General features: G+C 35.3%; 2 pseudogenes; both read right to left on the reverse strand.

Annotated features, from left to right (window-relative positions):
• Nucleotides 1-6429: 6429 nt before the first annotated feature.
• Nucleotides 6430-7815, reverse strand: LOC148953230 (uncharacterized; annotated as a pseudogene).
• Nucleotides 7816-19590: 11775 nt separating this feature from the next.
• LOC148953231 (uncharacterized) lies at nucleotides 19591-20792 on the reverse strand (annotated as a pseudogene).
• Between the last annotated feature and the right edge of the window lie 936 nt (nucleotides 20793-21728).

Here is a 21728-nt window from a genome sequence, read left to right on the forward strand (position 1 = left end):
ATGGCAACTAATAGCCTTTTCTACTGTTCACTGGAAGATATACGGTAATTTCATTGTCGAAAATGTCAGTGACTACACGTAGATCCTCGGGTGTGCTCTGATTAAGATCTAGCAAAACGTAGCCGTAGGGCTTATTTGTCGCCTGAGTATACGCTGACAGCAGAAATTTTGGAGCGCCGGGTTATATTTACTTATTGAGAGTTATTAGCGAGCTAGAATCACTAACAACTCGGTAAATAATATAGATGGTGCAATTCAAAGCAAGGGTTCTCATACATTTGCTCTGATGAAACAGATTGTGTAGAACTAGAGTTATGGAAATCTGTTCATGATGAGAGCGAACGGTAAGCAGTTGTAGCATTTCCTGTGAGAACTGTTCAATTGATTCAGCCAAATCATCAATAAACAGCCACGAGTTTGGTTCAATACTATTGAAAACATCAAGTCCCCTTATGAATTGTATTGGTATGGGTGTGGCAATGGCTTTTATTTGATCATAGGACTCCTGCCAAATATTACAGCAATAATAAATTTTCTTTGTTTTTTCCAAAAACATTTTATTACAATTTTGAATTATTTTAGCTAAAAGTGTTGTTTTCCCCGACATTGATGGACCACACAGAAACGATCTGAAGGGTGTTTTAAATTGATACATGCTGCTACTGTTGTTGACAACAGTCGGACTACAACTAACTGTAAACCATACTTTTCCAATGAATAAGTACTAATAATTTTCACGTAGATCTATCTAATACGTTAACAAGAACAACAAAAACAATATTTCATTCATTTATTTGACATGAAAACACTATTTGTTCAACAAGAACATCATAAAAAATGACACTTGTTCAAACATTTTTGACATAAAAAAATTACACTTCTGTTCAAATATGAACAACAACAACATTTATTATCAAAACACTTTTTTTCATCAAGAACAACAATAACACTTTTTTTTTGTTCAACATCACTATTTGTACAAACACACATTATTTGTACATTATTACATTTTTTTGTACAATAGCACTTGAAAAAAAAACCACTTGGAAAATGAACTTTAAAAAAATAGCACAGTTGAACATTATGAATTTAAAGGGACCCCTCCACCCTCCGGGGAGCCATGGGGCCGAAGGCCGGCCACGGGCGGGACCCCCCACTCTAATGGGGGGGGTTTCAATAATTAAAATGGATTTTATTCTTGTTTTCTATGTTTGAGTTATTCAATAAATTGTGTCTAAGAGGACTTATGATTAAACTCTTTGTTGGTGGTTTCCGAGTAGCGTACCAGAGTGGAGGCGGAACTTCGTGTGTGGGGAGCTGAAATTAGCGGTTCAAATAGGGAGCATATATTAGTGGTCATACTGAGTTGAAATCAGATTGAAAGGATTCAGGTTCCCTTGAGAGAGATTGGAGCCACAAGGACAAGCTATCTTGAGAAATACTAACATAAAGAGAATAAATAAGAAAGTAATGCATTTATTTTTACTCACATGATCGGTACAAAGCTTGACGGGAATATCAAAAGCACTTTACGGTCAAAGACACTAAGATGAAGTTGTTGACTGGGGCAATACAATAGTTGGTTCACTAATAATAAATGTTTTTAGAAGTTCATTCTACTGCAAATAGACTCACATAAGATTGTTTCTAAACTCACCTAAAACTCCTCATAGACTAACTCAAATTTCCTAAGTTCGAAGGTACTATACACTTCGATTTTGCCGAAGGTTACATTCAGGCGTTGCTAAAAAATACATTACACTGATTCTATTGGTTCAGACTGTATGTCCCATGTTACTATTGGACAGGGATGTACCAATAGGCTAGCCAAATTTAATTAACTTTGATACGATTTATAACTTGTAAGACATCACTTAGGAATTTTTCTTCGACGAAATAAAGTTTTTGCATTGTAATTAAAGTGGGATAAATAGTTCTACTTTGTACCTCGAGAGAATATTTTTTTGTATAATAAATTCTACCATCTCTTGACAGTTTGGAAATCAAAACTCTTAAGATTTAAATTACATTGCTGGTCGCCTGTCATGTACAATTGATCACGCTGATATTTATTGCTGTTACATTTTTGTGGGAAAAATTAATGTAACTCATAGAGTTACAAATGTAATACAATTGTTTTCGCTACATTTAAATTCGACAATTAAGTGTTGCTTGATCTGTGGGTTAATTGAATTTTTGGGTTTGTTTTTTGGGCGATTTCATTTTACTTGGAAAATTTCGGGGTTTTGAAAATTGATTCCATTACATATCATCCTTCCCATTCTTAACGATGTCCTCATCGTTGTTTTACCCTGCTCTTTCTACTCATTCAAATTTTGATCTCGCTCCCCCTGTTTTTTTTGTTTGTTTTTTTTTAAATTTTAACTTGGTACTTGATACTTGAATTAACTCAGCTTTGGTAAGATATATACTTTACTCATATTCCCGATTGCTTTATGAGACTACATATATTAAGACATTACTTTAAAGTCCATCACCTATACACTCTATTTGACGAAAGGGCCAAAGAGTTTCTATTGACTAACACATTTGGTTATATGATTACGTAATAATTATTATTTCCTCCACCTAATATTAGAATTCCTTCACCTTATCAAGGAGGCACACTTGTGCCTCTATAAAGAGGCGACCCACCACAATGTTAAGCGATTTCAGGTCCTAGAGGTCGCAGAGAGACGGCGGTAATTGCATTTTGTAGCCCAAGCTCAAACTAAGAAACTTGCAAAATTTCATCCTCCTCCGACTTTATCTTCATGGGGTAAACTGGGCCGGAAGTTTGGACCCTCCCACCACAGCCCCCTTTAACGTTGTCCGATTGGGCTGAAATTTAGAGGTTAAGCTTTCCTAGGGCCCGGGAGCTTATCCTCGAAATTTCAGCTCAATCCGATCACTCCTTCCCTGTTTTCAAAAAACCAAATATAGCCACTTAAAATTCATCTCTTTTCTTTTTTCTTAGCCACGCCTACAGGCCACAGTTGGCAACGGATCCGGTTGAATGAGGACTCATTCGAAACAGAATTCGACCTGTTAGGGCCTTTTGATATTTTCAGACCGAAAAAATTATCCCCCGAATTTACATTTACGAAAAACCTCGTTTTCCTATATTAGCCCATGTTAATTTTTCCCTCCACAACCCCCCTTTAACGTTGTCTGATCGGGCTGAAATTTAGAGGATAAGCTTTCCTGGGGCCTGGGAGCTTATCGTCGAAATTTCAGCTCAATCTGATCACTCCTTCCCTGTTTTCCAAAAACCACATATCAAGATTTTTGGGAATTTGCTTGCGTCGAAAATACCTTCTATTTGCTAAACAACAATTACTATTGTGTTTGTATAGTCCAGCGGCTGAGACTTAAGACTTTCAGGCGGAAAACTCGGGTTCGATTCACCATCAGAGCAACTTTTTTATATACTTTGAAAAGAAACTCAGTTTCTTTTTTAAATTATTTGAAAAAAATTACGTTTTCTAAAGAGTTAAAGAGGCTGAGTTACAAGGTCGACCCTTAAAACGTACAGGGATTAGGAGGCACAGTTGGGGGGCTGTTAAAGAGGCTGAGTCACAAGTTCGAACCTTAAAACGTACAGGGATTAGGAGGCACCCTGTACGACGTGATTTGAGTATTCAGGAATTAAAAGCCTTAACACAAGAATGTTCAAGAGCGGGGGGTTTGGGGGGCGGCAGTCCCCCAACTTTAACTACTGACAAGATCAGCTAACAGTTAGTCAAGCAATAATAAGTAATAAACTGTACAAAAACGTGCAGAAATTATTTGAAAAAAACTACGTTTTCTAAAGAGTTAAAGAGGCTGAGTTACAATGTCGAACCTTAAAACGTACAGGGATTAGGAGGCACAGTTGGGGGCTGCCGCCCCCAAACCCCCGCTTTCGCAGCCTTTAAATAAAAAAAAAATTTAAACTGAAAGTAAGGAGCGACATTAAATCTTAAAACGAACAGAAATTATTCCGTATATGAAAGAGGCTGTGCCCTCCTCAACGCCTCGCTCTTTACGCTAAAGTTTGACTTTCTCACAACTCTTTTTTTAAACAATAAAAACTTTAGCGTAAAGAGCGAGGCGTTGAGGAGGGCACAGCCTCTTTCATATACGGAATAATTTCTGTTCGTTTTAAGATTTAATGTCGCTCCTTACTTTCAGTTTAAATTTTTTTTTTATTTAAAGGCTGCGAAAGCGGGGGTTTGGGGGCGGCAGCCCCCCAACTGTGCCTCCTAATCCCTGTACGTTTTAAGGTTCGACCTTGTAACTCAGCCTCTTTAACTCTTTAGAAAACGTAGTTTTTTTCAAATAATATGCTAATAATTCTACATGGTTCTAACTAATTAAGTTCTACCTTTGTGACTATTTTATCACTTAAAACGGTACATGTTTGCTTTTTCTAATACTTGACTATACTTCCACCTGACGCTATAATGATATGATAAGTAACTGACTTCAAGAACACTAATACATATAAGTTAAATAAATTGCAAATAAGAGGTTTGACATATTAATAGGTTTAAGCTTACTGTCTGATTGCAACACTGGGATAATGTAGTTTACACTTGTTTTCGTCTGATTATGAAAAGTTTCTCAATATTCACTAAAATTACAAATTAGATACATAAGATTCACACTTACTTCATCATTCTACGTGTCTATAATACTCACATACGTTGTCACTTTACTTTGTAATCCGTTCAATTAATTACTGGGTTGGCTAATTGTTTATGGTTTGTCTTTGTGGTGTTTCACTTTTTGCCGCTCGCTCCTTGGGATAAGTGTTTATGTTGTCCATAAGCATGACTATTTACACAAAATTGTCCGTGCGTGGTTTGTCACGCCATATACGAGGGGTTGATTTTATAGATTTGTTGAAATGTTTCCTGGGTACATAACCCTTGGGGAATTAATTATATGGAATGGGTATCTTGATCGCTGGACTGGGTAATTCTTCTTGGCACTTCTATCCTTGGGAAAGTTTTATACTCGTACAGTCTATGTTTCCCGTAGATTGTTCACGTTTAGTCCTTCTTTTATTTGAATAGGGGGCTGTGTTGTGGTATATAAGGGTAATTATGGTTGGATCAAAACTTGGTCTCAGAATTTATTTTCGACGCATTGTCTTTAAATCTTGTTTTAAGGATACGCCATCACTATGGGCTTAGTCGTGGGGATTATGGCTAAGATAACTTGGTTTGGTCTCTTCTCTGACACTTTATTTTGGGAAACTTTGCACGTATAGTTCATATTTCCCGCAAAATTGATTATGTTTGGTTCTTCTTCTCATGGAGGTTGGTTTGGTTTTGCGACATCTAATAATGGTTGGATAGGGTCAAAACTTAAACTTGGGATCTTGGTGTAACATATTGTCTCTATTTGGGGCTTAAGATATATAATCTTTGAGGGATTGGCTCCAGGGTATTCTTGGTCCTTAGGATTTAATGTTTGGGACCTTGCCGTCTAAGGATAGTTATCGACGGTTTCTATGTAGTTTTACGACATCGCGGTCGGGGTGGTTCTCTAGTTGATCATGAATTCAGATATATACCTATATATAAGGTTCTTGGTATGCCGATATTGTTTGGGGTAATGTTACCTGGTACTAGGCTTAGGTGACTTGGATTGTCATCAGGGTATTGTCTTCAGGGGTTTCCTCGGTGAGTACTTATCGGTGGTTGCCGAATGATGAGAGTAGATGCTACTGGGTTGTATCCATGTTGCGGGCTGGTACACCAATAATTAATTTGCACTGATTACTCTGCTTCCTGGAATATAAATATCTAGGCAGAATCATATGCTCTTTATAATTACATAAGTTAAAACACATACAGCAATAATACACAATTTATATAATATTATACGAGGACTATCGTTTGAAATAATGGGGGTAGTTAGTCGTACTAATAAAATTAATTTAATATGGGTACGGTTAAACTCAAAGATAAAACAATTAAGAGCAATTTTCATGCTTTTACATGCATATTGCAGCAAAACTAGATCACTAAGAGATAACATCGGTAATCATAAGAAAAATGATTGTGTATACGAAGAATAACATAATATGAGATTTTCAAGTTTTAGTGATTATATATATACATATATGTATGTGCATTTGGCATATGTTCAATATTCAACACATTTTTAAATGTTATTCAACACTCATCTTCTTTAACATTTACTTTTCTATTATATAACTACATGCGAGGTAGGTTACTTGGTTTTTATGAGAGGTCTCAATTTACTATGAGTTTTCAAGTCTTTACTGTTTACGCGCGTCCATAATTCTTAAGAAATACATTCCTGTAGCCGCATGGGTTTACGCAAACAATAAGTAGAGATTTGGGACTGGACAGGGCACGAATGAGGACCTCTACTCCCATTCGCTCGATCATGTTCTCCCTTACATTTTTTTGGCTTAAGGGTTATCAGGGAGTTCTGGGTTTAGGTTTTGCATCTCACTCGACTCGATGTGATCTGTCTTTGCCTTTTTTCTACGTGGTATCATAATTCTTCCGTAATTCAGGGTCAATAGCATTCTTATAGTTAGAGAAATCATGAATACGAATCCTACTGTCAGGAGGATACTCCACCAAAAATTTTTTGAGAATAGTCCGTATCTACTTTCTACATACGTCAATCTTTGGTCTTCATTAGTAAATAAGGGAATTTGAGAGTCTAAGGCTTCTCTTATAATTGTTAGTGGTAAGGTCCCTTTGAAATTCTCTATTTTGGACCATATTGTGGCTTTTACTTCTTCGTATTCGATATTGGGAATTGTATGCGATAAATTGACTGGTTTGAAATTTACCACCTTGGGGCTTATTATATTCGTGCTTGTGGTTATCAGTGGCGTAGGTACCGTGGCTTCTTTGGTTACTAATCGACACCCTTGTTTTATGGTTATTGTTCCCAAGTCTTGTAATAGTAGTTCAGTTCTGTAGCTTGGATCGATTCTTTCTGTGTTATTATAGCAAGAGATAGTCCCAACTGTTTCTGTTGGGACCGAAAATAGCCATAGATCATTTCTAAGATGAATGAATATTTCTCATTTTGTACTACCTACTAGCGCTTCACATGAATTGGGAATTTCTTCTTGTTGAGTCTCTTTTAAAAATATATCTAACATACAAGATCCAGGTTTTACGTTATAAATAGGCAGGGTTAGTTGACATACTAGGTTTTTGAATGCTACACATTCCTTAAGGTCCTGTGGATTTGCTAAGGCATATTTCCTCCTATCTTGATCGACAACTAAGTATTCCGCTTCGGGGGTGATAGTCATGAACGAATTAGTTCTACTTATGTTGGCTGGGAACGTAGAAATTTATACAAGTCATATATGGATTGTTGATTTATTAATGGAATTGTTACTACTGCAAATAGTTGTTCGTTTATTTCCGTGATGTGAACCTTTAGCTTGGTGTAATAGTGGAATAGGTTTGCTACTTCTGGTTCTGTTGGTAGATGTAGACCGAACGTTAGATGTGTTTTTATTTCGTCTAAGATACTTTTTAGGTTCGAAGGGTCCACGAGGTCATATGACAAGGTTCCTCCAGTAAGGGCAAATAATGCAAATTCAAATTTGCTCACGTCAGTTGCCAGGTTAAGTAACGACATTGTCACTATGTCTAGTGATACCATGGTGAGGCTCGAATCGGAAATCACACGATCTACTTCGTTCTTTTAATAATTCCTTATGCTTACTGTTTTTGATATTTTCTTTGAAATTGCCTCAATTTTGTCTCTCTGATAATTGGCTATACTAGCTTATATTTTTTGGACATGTAAGGTTACGTTCATGACGTTATTTAGTTTTCTCACGTTTTCTTTTAGGGTATCTAGGTCTTCTTCAGTCGATAGCCCAAATAAGCGTGAAGCTAATTCTCCCACGATTGGTATTAGACTAGCTGATCTGCGGTATTTGCTTTTTCGAAAGAATACTTCGAAGATTCTTGTGGTACTTTGCTTTAACTTTTGTATTTCTGTATTGAATAATTCAAATAGTGCTTGCAGTCTTTGTCTATACAATATTAAGAAGGATTGGTGAATTGATACTCTTAGGGCGTTTTTCTCATTTAGTTCTGGTAATAATTCGACGTTTTCTTTGATTGGTTCGTCAGCCATGGCCAGTCTGGCACATGTATATTTCCCGTCAATTGTCCAACATTTTTCGGGTACGTATTTTTCCTTCTTTTTACTTTCAGAAAGTTTCCTTATTTTATCCGAATGGTAACCTTGAACTAATATAGTTTGAGTCTCGGTATGCAATGTTGGGAGTCTTGCTCTTAAATTTATATACATATTCCCGAAGGAGTTGGTCTTTGTAAATGTTGGTCCTGTGGACCATGTCCATTTCGTAAACGTTGTTGGTTTCAAATGCGTTAGGGTAATTAGTCTTTCTTGCGATGCTTTATTGAGTTTGATTAACTCTGGGATTGAATTGGCTGTGGTGTCCGTTAGTGAGGGCTGTATTTCCTCTGTCCTTGTCTCGAGTTTGGGCGTGGTTATCGAGGTATTTTTCTTTCCTTGTGGCTTGTCGATATTTTTCTTTATTTCTTTTCGTAATACTTTCTTAGTAATATTCCTCGTAGTATGGTCTTGCCATAGTTGCTTGAGGTCTCCTTTACTTTCCTTGTGGTGCATTTCTTTTTTTTGTCTGCAGGCTCTTGTCTGATTTTAGGAATTGGAATATAGAGTCCTTTAGTTCATTAGTATTCTTTTCTAGACTCATTACTTGTTGAAACAGGGTTTCAAACGGTTTGGGATGCAATTTCATAAATATCTTCCAGGCATTGTGACTTGCAAGTAACGAATTCTCATGTTTGAAGATTATCCCATGCTTTACGATATCTTGGGCTATAGTTTGGGCAACGAAGATTATCATGAAATTTGTTAGCCACATCCTTTTTTTTGCTGTCTCTGGAATTAATATTTCATTAAACATAATATAGGAAGATTTCTTGTGATAGATAATCGAATGAGAATTTAGATTCCTATTATATGGGATTTTCTTTTCTTTTTTTTTCGGGTAAGTAAACAAGGAGAGGTTAAGATTTGTGGTCATAGAATTTGTTGATTGCTTATGGTAAGAATACTGTTGATTCTTAGGCTGGGGGATAGTCATTTTAATTGATTTCACACCAGAATTTTTCTTTTAACATAAAGGTTGCGTGGGTTGACTTTAATTTACGTCATACCAAATTATTTCAATAGAGACGGTTTTTTTGATTTTTTGGTTGCTTTTGATTTTGATTCATAGGTTTTTATTCTTTTAAATATAATTTCTTTTCTTTTCGCTCTATATATTACACTTTTTGGATTATACAGATATTGTTATTAGTATTTTATTTCTTGGAGGGGGTTGTGTTGACCTTGATATTTTACGCAGTTTGAATTTCTTTCAATTTTGTAAACTAATTTTGTTTTCTACATTTGTCAAGAAGCAATAAATCTGTCTGACATGGACCTTTAACGTACCAGTACCGAACTTTATATTGTTTTTGCAATTTTCTTATTTCATGTTGAATATAATGGAGGTACTTGCCCTTTCTGCCGTTATATTTTATTCCCAATTTCCCTCTCGCGGGTCGATATTTGGGTATGTTTGCTAAATTTAGACCGAATCTATAGGATTCCACGTCATACTTCCTTAAATCATACTTGACGTTCCATTTTTTCGCGAAGACTTCTTCCCCTCATTTACTCACAATGATCATTGCCGCTGAGTATATGACATTTTCTTTTGCGTGCTTTATGGTTATGAATTCTGTATCAATAATTGCTTTGGCCATTGTTCTGAAATGAAAGGTAGTTTCTATTGATCTTTGTCTAGTTGATTTTTTCAACATTAGTTATGATCATGGTACACTCTAGGTTGAGGTCAAACTACCTTTTCAACGGTATTTCCTCATACATCGGGTACTTATTCGTTCGACGTAATTCGAGTCATCTAAAGCTCCATATTAACCAATATTGAACATATATTTTGAATGGAAAACAAGGTAACTTCAGGTCGAAGTTGAACTACTTTTTCACCGGTGACACCTTGCACCTGGCTATTTGTGTATTCGAACGTAATTCGATTCCCTAAAGTTCCGTACTCTAGTTTAACGAGTTTGCGCTCGCGTAATAACGAGTTCCATGTAGGCTTAAGTATTGAGACTTTTGAGAAACTACCTTTTTTTTGTCAATATATTAACAATGTATTTAGATCCCGTGACATTCACTCTAATTCATAGTTTTATAATTATTAATACACTACTGGTTTATTCATATAACACACTTTTTAAACTATGATAATAATCGATTTACATAGACATAACACTTCAAATAATATTGGAGGGTTCTCTTATTATTCGTTTCAACGAGATTAGTTATATATACAGTTTCTTCCACTAATATTGGGTTTTAATTTCAATATGGGTGCATCATCCGGCAGTGCCGCCTTTGAACTTGGAGATGTAAGCATATAAACAAGTCGATAATTTTCCCATGACGATACATTTGAGCTGAGAAACTTGAGTTCAAATACTATATTATTTTTTCCACTTTCAGGTGTATTTAAGTACATTAAATACAATAATAATTGGTTTGGGAGGTGCAGGCCCTCCAATGTTGCAGTTATATCATTCCTTCGCATATTTTGTCGAATGACTTTCCGGCACAACTGTGATAATGACAAAGGATCATTTATTATTTTTACTTCAGAGAAACTTAAGTTTACGTGTGATTGGCAACAGCATAATTGCTCGTGCACGATTACGTCTAAGCCGGGGAATATTTTGGTTCCAAAATTTTCGTCTTCTTGGAAAAAGTTCAGGGTTATTTTCTTTATGTCTTTATAATCCCTTGGGTTAACTTGAAAAATAGCGGATCCCATTGAAGGGTTTATTGGATTTAGATACGTGTTATTTACACAGTTGACGTATAAGGCCATAAGGAAGCTTTCACCCTTTAACATATGTCCCTGGTCTATTAGTATGGAGAGAAATCTAATGGGCCAAATTGTAGTTACGTTGTTATCATCTTGATCGTACCAAATATTGTCGGCGATATAATCAGATAACAAGCTATATTTTGTCGTTGGGATATTTTGTATTAAAATTCGGAAGGCCAGGTTGGCACTTAGTCTAGTGTGGTCGGTTGTTTTTGTCATTGCACGTGCACTAAAGCTATAATGCACTAAGCTTGCCGTTAATCTTAGAATCATTCTTTGTTCCAAGATGGTCCTTCGAGATTTAATAAGATAAAATAGTTTTGGACAGTCGAGATTTTCTACTGTTCTGCTAAGTTCCCATTCTTTTAATGAATTATCGACGAGTCCCCATTCTCTTAATGAATCATTAATGTTGTCTACACTATGTCTTTTCTTAAGATTCCATGAGGTTACATTTTCTAGTCTACGATTATTTAATTGTTGATGACTTGGGTATCTTATCATGGTTACTTTTTTTTCTTTTTTTAATTTATTCTACTAGATTTTAGGTTAATATAAGCAACGTACCGTGTAGCCGCTCGTTTCGGCGTTTCACTTAACCAGTGGCCGATGGTTACTTATGTATCTTATCTGCAAATGTGTTGTTATATAAAATTTATCAATGATTACAAAATAAATGGTTACTTAGTAGTAATACATTTTCGAACTAATTACGTTAATTTATAGCAGTTTAAGTAATTATTATGCAATAGTTAGGCACTTACAATTTGATGACTTTGTTAATAAGTATAGCTGTTTAATTGGCCTTTATGATTTATGGTGTTTAATTTTCACTGGTATCCTTGGGTTCCTTTTCTTGTTCGAGTTGTTCTCCGTAAGAAGTACCTTTGCTACGTGTCTTTCCCCGAAATAATCAACAGTGAAAAACACGGAGCTTAAATCCTTCCCATGTATCGGAATGTATCCACATATCTGTAACATTTTTGTTACAGTGATTCTTATAATGGAAGGGGTAATATGGGGTAATTCCTTTGGGTCACTTTTCATAGTGGGATGGGTTGATTTTCTCATAAGAGCTCGCCGGCCAGACTGCTATGAACAATGGGATTAAACGCACCACAGGTCACAACGGTTGACCAACGGGTCCCCATGTTGTAAGGTTATTTTGCTTAACTGCAATTTATAATCCTTTACTGTTCATCGTTCACATCTATAACTGGGTAGTAGTTTCTCATAGGTGGCTTGAGATCAATTTGGTGGTAGAGGGATAGTAGACACCACCTCGACCGGACTGTCGAAGGCTTCCCACGACTGAGGGTCTATCCGTTTGTCAGTTATTTCTTTGTTACGTAATCAAAACTCGCATCTGTATAGTTGTTTTTCGTAAGGAAATGGCGTTTCAAAAATAGATCCAAGAATAAAGAAAACTTTTGATCTACTCCTGCAACACGATTCCCTCATGATTGAGGATCCATTTACTTGTTAAGGATTTCCTTGTTATGTAATCGCTATTTGTATCCTTATAGTTGTTTATCATAGAGAGCCAGGGCCAAACGGGAATGGAAACGGGATGATATGACACCGCCTCTATTCTCCCATGGCCACCGCCTCTCATGATTGAGGGTCCACTTGTCGAAGAAGTTTGACGAATAGGCAGTTGTAGTGCTTGTCGAGCGATGCCTTGTTGTGCAATCAAGCCTCGTAATCAAATCAATATGAAAGGAGTCGCCAGGTTCTACGGGGAGTCGTAAAACCCGCAGCAGACGTTACAAAACCAAGTCAGCAACAGGTTTTACAACGCCTGGTATCTCCATCATTCAGTAACTTGTGTAATCTTTTCTCAACAGAAGGTGAGAGTCAAGCATCCAAACGGTGGGATAATATACACCATGCACATCCTTGGCTCTAACCTCCTATGTTTGTGGGTTCATCCGTTTTTATTATTGCGTATCGTATGGATATCTGAATTATTCCTCCTATACCACTTTCAGAGTATTTCATGGGGCTTGTTCGCTGACTATTATTTTATTTTGTTTTTATGAATTAGAATTGCCATTTATACTGAGCTTTTATTAATTGTCGAGAGTAAAAAAAAATTTCTTGTTACCACCCGAAGTGTGGTGGGTATCACTACTGAGTTTTTAGCTAAAATTATCTTTTACATGGTTTTGAGTGGGCTTTCGAGCTTAAGTAGTTGAAGAAAGGATTGTATTATATTATTCACTAGCATATTTCAATTAATGCGATAACTGTCGATCAATTTGAAAGGGTTCTTAAATTTTCACTTAGGATTTAGTGTGGGCATTCGATATCCCTACTTGGTAAATTCTTATATACAACAATTTTTTCTTAAGTACCTTTAGTTAACAAAGCAAATTTTCCCTTTTAACAATCTTTTTAAAGCGACTATGTTATTTTGTATCCTGTCGACGTGACAATTTTCATTAAGGCCGAAGTTTGAAAATATAGACTTATTTTTTAAGGCTTTCAAAAATTAAGCTATTAAACTGTAGCGCATTATCATTTATCATCATACTTTATTCAGCTTTGAATACCTGCTGTTAAAATATTTATTGATTTATTTTTTTATGCTTTATATTCGATTAATTAAAGAGAGTTAATTTATCTTATATTGAAGGCGCTTCTTCCATAACTGCTTATTCTGAAGTTATTATTTAAGTTGGATCGAGTGAAGAGTTTTTATTGATGTTTACTCAAATAGTATCCTTAGAATATGTAGGGATAAACTCCTTATTTCAGCGTACTTTAGAATTATGCTAAATTGGTGGAATATAAAGGCCTGTTAGTCGTGATTAAGCCTTCCCGTTCAAATGAGTTAAAATGAAAATTCATCCATTTCTAAGGTGTTAACTCATTCTTCTCCCGTGGCGGAATTATCGCTACGTGGCAGAGGTATTTATTATCAAGCGCGGTATAACTTAAAAGTTTTGTAGTTTGTCATAAGGCATATAAATTTAATTCCCTTGTATTTCCTAAATAAAAATTAAGATATATTTACGTTTTGTAGTGAACTTATTGGGGGGTTGAAACCATTTTACCCTATTTTGGGTTTAATAATTTACCACAAGATATAATCCTTTTGTTATAAGGTCGTTGGAAATGCGACTGTAAAATATCGGAATCAAATCGAAATGCGTCGTCTAAAACTTGTTTGTTTTAAATTTTTCTGAAAGCAAAATAATTACGTACAAGGAATTGTCTTAAATGACGGTCTTGTAATATTGTAAGGTAAAGTATTTTTAATCATAACCCTACTGGGTTGTTGTATGGCGCGTCGCGTCCCTATATTGGGGGCAAATCGACAGCAATCAGAGCATTCGCCCGACTCTTGCTTCAAATGCGCGAATCGTTGCGTTTAGTCGAGGTTTTTTTTTCTTTATAAGGTCAACATCTATTACGTCACACCATTTTGCTTCTGTGGCAGAGATTATGCCACTTGGCAGAGGTATGATATTACCTAAAATTTTGCAGAGATCTGTTTATGCTCATTAAGGGTAATTTCTCATTAAGGGTATTTCTCATTAGGCTTAGCGTGAACTAGTCTAGTTTTTTCACCCCACTCAGAATTCTAAGGGTATTAAACCTTTATTTTATATCTGTCTCAATATTGCATACTGAATTAGGGTTTTTCAAGCATTCTCCTGAATAACAGCAAATTTGAACTTTGGGTCGTTGTTACTACTTTACGGGACTAAGACTATGTTTACCTATTCACAAAATTTATGGCTTCGACTTTCGTTTTACTAGATTAAAAATTATCTTTGACTCATTTTATACTTCATATAAATGTTCGCCTTTATTTTATTGATTTTAGTTCAAATCTGTATTTGCCTCGGTGAACACATATTTTTTGAATTCTTAAATAACATGCATTTCTCAAAGCTTGACTTTCGTGAATAATATGCCTTTATTATGTTTATGTTACATTTCTTATTTGGAGTATAAAGTATAGCAAGAATCTTAGGTTGGACCAGTTTATAAGGTTAGTGAGAATTATTAAATACTGTCTTTCTCCTTATATGAGCGTTTGTGAATTACGATAATTTTGCGGGATTTGCGTCTTTTGCGAGAACCTATAGAAATTGGATTACGCTATTTTTTTGCAATTTTTCGAGAACTAGGCTAAAAACCGCAGCCTTATTTCTACATGTATTATGGCGTAGATTAATTTCAAAAGTTCTCTCTTAATGAAAGGGGTTTTGCTTGTTGCATTAATTTTTATTGGGCCCTCCTCTTCAAGGTCTATTAGTTATTGTCTGACTGTTGAAGCAGAACAATATTTGCTATTATTAAAGAGACACTAGTCTAGTTATACACATTGGTATCATTCTAAATATTATGCCTAATTCTTTTATCTACGAGATACCATATTTTAGGATTTCAATGATTTGCTTTATTCTTTTACCCCTGTTGGTAAGCTATTTTAGTAAACTTCTTGCATTATATATATATATAACATACGACTGATTGCTGGACTGTAAGTGAATAATTTTATCCGAGACGAATTTTGCATTGGCTTTACAGGTTTGTAATTATTAAATTAAATTACAAAACCTCACGACAGTTAAGGAATTGTCTGGCTTAGGAAAGAGTTTTATTTTGTTATTCTTATTGTTACAGGTTATTCTTCTTATACTTTGATTGCGCGGTTCATTCTCGTACGCTTGATTCGTTTTAAGATGATTTTGGTTGAATTTACTGCTGCAGTTGTTAAGGTTTTTTTTTAAGATAATTTTGCTCATTGTCTAGCGGCTGTACGCGCTCTGATGTTTTTGCTAACTATGGTAAAACTAATGTGTCAGTTAGCTAATCGTTAGTTACAATTTTTAATCTATGGTGCAACAATCTTTGTCAGCGAAAATATTTTCTCTATAATTTGCCATCACAAACTAATCAATATTTGTTCCCCTTTTTTTTGCATTAGTTCTGTCTTACTTGTGACTTCCAGATACGATGTTTTAGAACTTTAATAGCTATTTCCCTGTATTTTTGACTTATGGAAGGTTCATAATTTTGTCTTTCAAGATTGTTTAATCTACACGGATGATACGTGATTAATTGCTATATTACGGGGACAGAATATCAAAATAATTTTATTTATGGTTTTGTCAAACTTGGCTTAAAGATATTTTAATTAGCACCCAACTATGCCACAAAAGAAATTCAACTAAACAAATGGGTCAATAGGCTAGGCCATAAAAACTTTTCTTTTTTAGGTTTTCCTATGTTCTACATTTGTGGGGCTTATTTTTATAACTTAAGAATTACATTGTCCTCGAGGTTTGTTTACTTCCATTGACTTATCCCCCATTAAGGTTTACATCACATTTCTATAGGTTGAAACTTACATGCAAAGGTTAGTATTTTAAATTCTACAATTTTGGTTTATTTTTACATTCAGGGCTATTGATCTCTTTTTTTTTGATTCTTTAGCAATTATTCCTTTTACTTATTTAGGTTCCGAAACCGACTAGCATATTATTTCATGTATTTTGGATAAGTATTTTTGTATTTTGGATAATTCACACCAACTTATGATCAGAATATGATCCAATATCAATATATAAACAAAAATATAGGGAAGATATCAATATTTGAGACCAAAAGAGATTTTTTAATCTCATCATTTTTACCGGGATAATTTTTATCTTATTGCTGAAGTTGGCGTTATTTATTATTTGGTATTTAATGTACACTTTAGCATGGTAAGTTATTTATTCTTATGATCTTTAGTTTTTCAGGCGAAAGGATCGTTCATTATAGGTATCCAGGTAGTTTAGATTACCCAACGGTATACGGGTTAATTATTCTTATTATAAGCAATGGAAAAGGGAAAGTGTTTTACTTCGAGAACAATATGCTTGGGCGATCCGACTAAACTGTCGTAAATCTTTGTGACTTCAACTGCGTTTGGAACTTACGGGCTTTGGATTATTATCGTATCACCGCTTTACATGGGGTCATTTGACATTTGAGGCAAATAGTATGATTCTCTTAGAGAAGCCACGACGTTATTTTTTCCATTTAATTTATGAGAGACGTTTAATGCCTTTTGTAGGGGCTTTTTTTGCTGATTTTTATTTGAAAGAATACTTTTGGTTACAATTTGCACGAAAGCACTTTTTTGAATTTCACTGTGAGAATAGGTTGCTACGAATTAGCATTTTACATAGCGTCGCATTAACTGCATAGGCAACTTATAACTCTTAGAAAGTGATATCAATTTGGTAAAAATCGTGAAAGGAGATTTTTGTCTCGCTTGGTGATTTGCAGTAGTCCTAAAATAATTAAGTTTATTTTGAACGTCAAAAGAATGCCTTCAGTTCCCATTGGCTGTTTTTAATTTTCTTTTTATTTTACTAATAAGGATGATTTTTTTGATAATTTAATATTTTCATAAACATCACGTATCTTGCCTACAGATTACTGATCCATCTAACTCGCCAAGGAAAAGATGTAATTTTACTTCAATTTAATTTCTATTAAGGAGTTTTTGCCAAGTTCTTGAGTTCATGTGTCGACTCAAATAATTGGCGACAAAATTTTTTTTCTTTTAGCAGGCCTATATGAACGAATTTGAAAGATTATTCAAACCCGATTCTGTTATTAGGCTGACGGAAATTGTTTCTACCTGCTAACATCAACATTGGTTATAATTAATGGGATAAAAACTTGTACATAATTCCTTTGTCGAATAAGTATTTTTAGGTTGTCGAGTATTTTATAAATTTTGAGTGAGGTTGGCTACTTCCGCTCCTTTTTTTTTTTACTGCAAGAAGCCGTTATTAAATATTTAGGTAACTAATACTGCGTTTTATGTGTTTTGCTGTGGTGCTCGTAATAATAATAAAATATTTCTTGAATAGGGTTATATTTTGACCTATTGTCTAAACGTGTAATCAAGACTTTAAATGCCTTACTGTCAAAGATATCAAATATGTCTTATGATGAAGGTAAATCCTCATCATGGTTACGGCAAACCCTCACCATAAGACACAGTTAGGACTTTGTGGAACTCAGTGTTTGATTATGTCATTGGCATGTCATTTTTTTGAATAAGATATCCCATAAAATTAATTTCAGAAGAGGTACGATTGATCCTAAAGGAACTCTCAGTTTATCAAACATCAAAATACAAATAGTATCAAGCCTTCTGAAGCTCGATACACCGAAAGTCTCCTCGAATCGGCATTTGAATACTCCATTAAGATTAAAAGTAAATTTCTAATATACTTTTTTTTCATAATTTGGGAAATACTATATTCTGGTCAGCAGAAATATAGGTACTCTAGTTTAACAAGTTTTCGCTAGATTTATTAGGCGTTTGCTACATCCTTGCCTACGCACTTTACTGTATTAAACTTGTAAAAAAAAAATTTTTTTTTTTTTTGCATTTAAACGAGAAAAGAATTATTACCTCCTCCTTGAGTTTAATTAATTCCCATTATGGATATTCCTTAGTTTTCTGTATCATCTGATGATGGTTGTGCTTTGAGCGTTCCTTGTGGCGAGGAGATCTCTGATGAATTTTGGCCAGTTGTGTCAGTTATTTGGATGTTAGGGTATTGGGTCCTAATAGTTACATTATTTTCCGTTGGGGGGTTTTGTTGAATAGACTCCATTTGGGGTTTTATATGATGATGCCGGGCTTGGTTTGGGATTGCAAGATACGAGGAATGCGATGGCCCTTCGTCGTAATTGTTAGCAAGAATATTTTCCAAATGGGGATTAAGGGGTAGGTCAATTTCAACTGTGAAATGGGTTGCCACCATTTTCTCTAAGTTTGAGCAGAATTCTCTTTGTTTTTGCAGTTCTCTGTTAATTTCAAGTTGGTTTTCCTTCAATTGTTTCTCTAAGGTGTCCTGTTGTAGTTTAATTATTTCTTTCTGTGCTTTTAAGTGGTCGTATTTATGTTTTAAGTCTAGGAGCTTTACTCGTTCAGGTGCCAGGGCTTCTTGCACCGCTATTGTTGCAGATAGAACAGTACTGTTTCTATAATCTTGTACTTTTTGACCAATTTCTTGCATTTTATTATATAATACTTGTAATTTTAGGACCTTGTCGGGATAATTATATCCCTTAACAAGCGTGGCGTCGCTTATTGATTCCATTTCACTCTGGATTTTGGCGGTCTGCTCCTTAACTGCCATAAACTCGGTTTCAATTAATTTATCCATTTGTTTAGTTACTAGGATCTCATTTATTTTTTTGTTCATTTTTTTGTTGGAAGCCTTATTTTCTCTAAGAGATTTAAGCGTGGCTTCTATCATATTCTCGATTTTCAGTGGTTCTGTTATCAATTTTGCCGAGGCGTCTAGAAGTTTCGATCGTATCTGAAATAGTTGGTCCATAGTCGTTCCGTTTGTAACGGGGTGGTACTAGGTATTCTTTTTTTTTTGGAGGTGGGGTTGAACAATCCTTGTCCTGCTTCTATCTTCAGGGTTTTTATCAAGCCGGGATTCAGTTTATCTGGAAAAATTAACTATTAACTTCCTTCGACCTTTTACGAGTAACTTTCATTTAAGTGTCTTATTCATACACCTTCGTCTTAAGGTGTTTTTTTCAAGATGCTCATTTCGTCCTAGTATTATTTTATGAGTTTTTGGGGTACTTAATCTCTAGACGTATTTACATTTATCTGGTTTCTTACTTACTCTGCCAGACTTTGTGGTAACTTTTTGTTCGCCTTCTGGCGTTTTATTCTTTTTTGACTTTCCCGTAGAGATCAGGTCAAATTTCTTATACTGTTTTAGTAGGAATTTTTTACCTTTTAATTTTGCGGCTTTCGCATGGGCCTCGGCAGAAGCCGGTTTTCGTTTTTGTGCATCTTGGGGGTAGTCAGGATCTGATTCATCGTCGGATTCAGTAGAGCTAGTCTCTGAAGATTCATTCTTTGGGCTTTCCGGGGTGGTCCTTTGCGATTTAGGAGTATCACCTGCCCTCGTTTCATATATTTCGTCTCCTCCCGAGGTAGAGGGTTTGTTTTCCATTTCCTCGGGCTGAAGTCCTGTCTCGGGGGAGTTAAAGGATTCTTGGGAACTCTGGGAAGAGTCGAACGTCTGTGGAGAGTGTCTCCATTGTTTGAATGCCATATCCTCCGGGGGGTGGGGTATTTTTTGTAACATGGTTTGTTTCCAGGAGGCTGATTCCTTGGGCTTTACTTTAGATACCGTTATGTGATGGTATTGTCCTAGATTTTCATCTTCAGGGTATTCCTGGGTCCGAGGCAAGGTACTTTGCCTTGTTTTTATAGGATAATTGATAATGTCCATAACTTCTCTCAAATTTTTTGTATTTCCTTTTTTTTATCCCTGGGTGGAGTTTTCCTTATTTTTGCACCCGGGGTGTCCATAGCTCTATTCAATTCATCCTGTAATGATAGGGGTCTCTCTATTGGGGTTGCTGGGGATACCATATCTTCTGGAAATCTTTTGGGGGGACATGGGGTTGAAATTCTATCAGGGAAAAATTGGGTTTTTGGGGACAGCGTATAATCTAATTCTTCCGAGCTTTCTGATGATGAACTTTTTGGACCTTTTGGTGTTCTTATTGGTATGGGTATTAAGGATTTTCTTTTAGGGACGACTAAATTTCTCATGGCTAAAAATTCTTCAAAGTTTTCCTCGTCGCTATGATTCTCGAAATAATCTTGTTTGAAGTTGAAAGGTTTTAACTCTGGTAGTTTTGATTTGGGGAATTCATTTTCCGCATTTGATGAATCAGTAGATGAGGGTTTGGGTGCCCACCTGGCTGGGTACTTGGCTCCTTTTATACGGCTAACATGTGCCTTGTATGTTCTTCCGTTGTCTGGATTTATCATTTTGAAAGTAAAATCATTGTTGTATTTTTGATTGTTCTATAAGGTCCCGAATAATTATTGGAAAGTTTTTTGCCGTCGACCTTTGCTTTATTTTTTAGATAGACACAGTCGCCTACCTTAAAATTTATGTTCCCTTTGACATTGGACTCGTTTTTTAGCTCTTGATTAATCTTACATTTTTCTAATTCTTGTCTAACTATTTTATAGGTTTTCCTCATTCTATTTATAAAGTCTTGCTTATAGTCCTCGGTATTATTGTAATACTGCCTGGATTCTATAATTTTCTGATAAGGTATTTTAAAATCGCGTCTGAACAAAAGAAAAAATTGACTTTCTTTAGTTGTTTCTGAATATGCGGTATTAATTACATCGGTTAGATAAGGTAGATATTGATTCCAATCGTTTCGATTGTCTTTTGTATAAATACTCAAGACATTGGAAAATATTTTGTGCCTATTTTCAATTTTTCCATTAGCTTGGGGATGGTAGAGAGAGGTTAATAATTTGTCTATTTTAAGAAAACTCATTAAATCTCTTGTTACTTTAGAAACGAAGTTAGTTCCGTTATCCCTAATAACCTTGTTAGGGATGCAAAATTTTAAAAATATTTTTGCTAACGCTTTACTTGTGGCATATGCGCCTTGATATTTCAATGCTTTGGCGAAAGTGAAGCCGATACATGGTCTATAACTGAAAGAACGCAAGTATGACCTCTATTAGAAATAGGTAATCCTCCGCTAGTTGGATATAAATCGAATGAAACGATATCGACAGGAAACCTTGCTACTGGCACTCTTCCCATCGGGGGATTAGGATACGTTTGGGGATTTTTCCTTAAATTAAACGCCTCACATGTACTTATGAAATCTTTAAGTTTTGTTAACGCCTACGGTACATAAATATATTGTTTTAACTTGTGAAAGGTTTTAGTTATTC

The sequence above is a fragment of the Artemia sp. Qi Xiang Cuo genome, chromosome 4 (assembly GCF_049724085.1).
Source record: "Artemia sp. Qi Xiang Cuo chromosome 4, ASM4972408v1, whole genome shotgun sequence".
Classification (NCBI taxonomy): Eukaryota; Metazoa; Arthropoda; class Branchiopoda; order Anostraca; family Artemiidae; genus Artemia; species Artemia sp. Qi Xiang Cuo.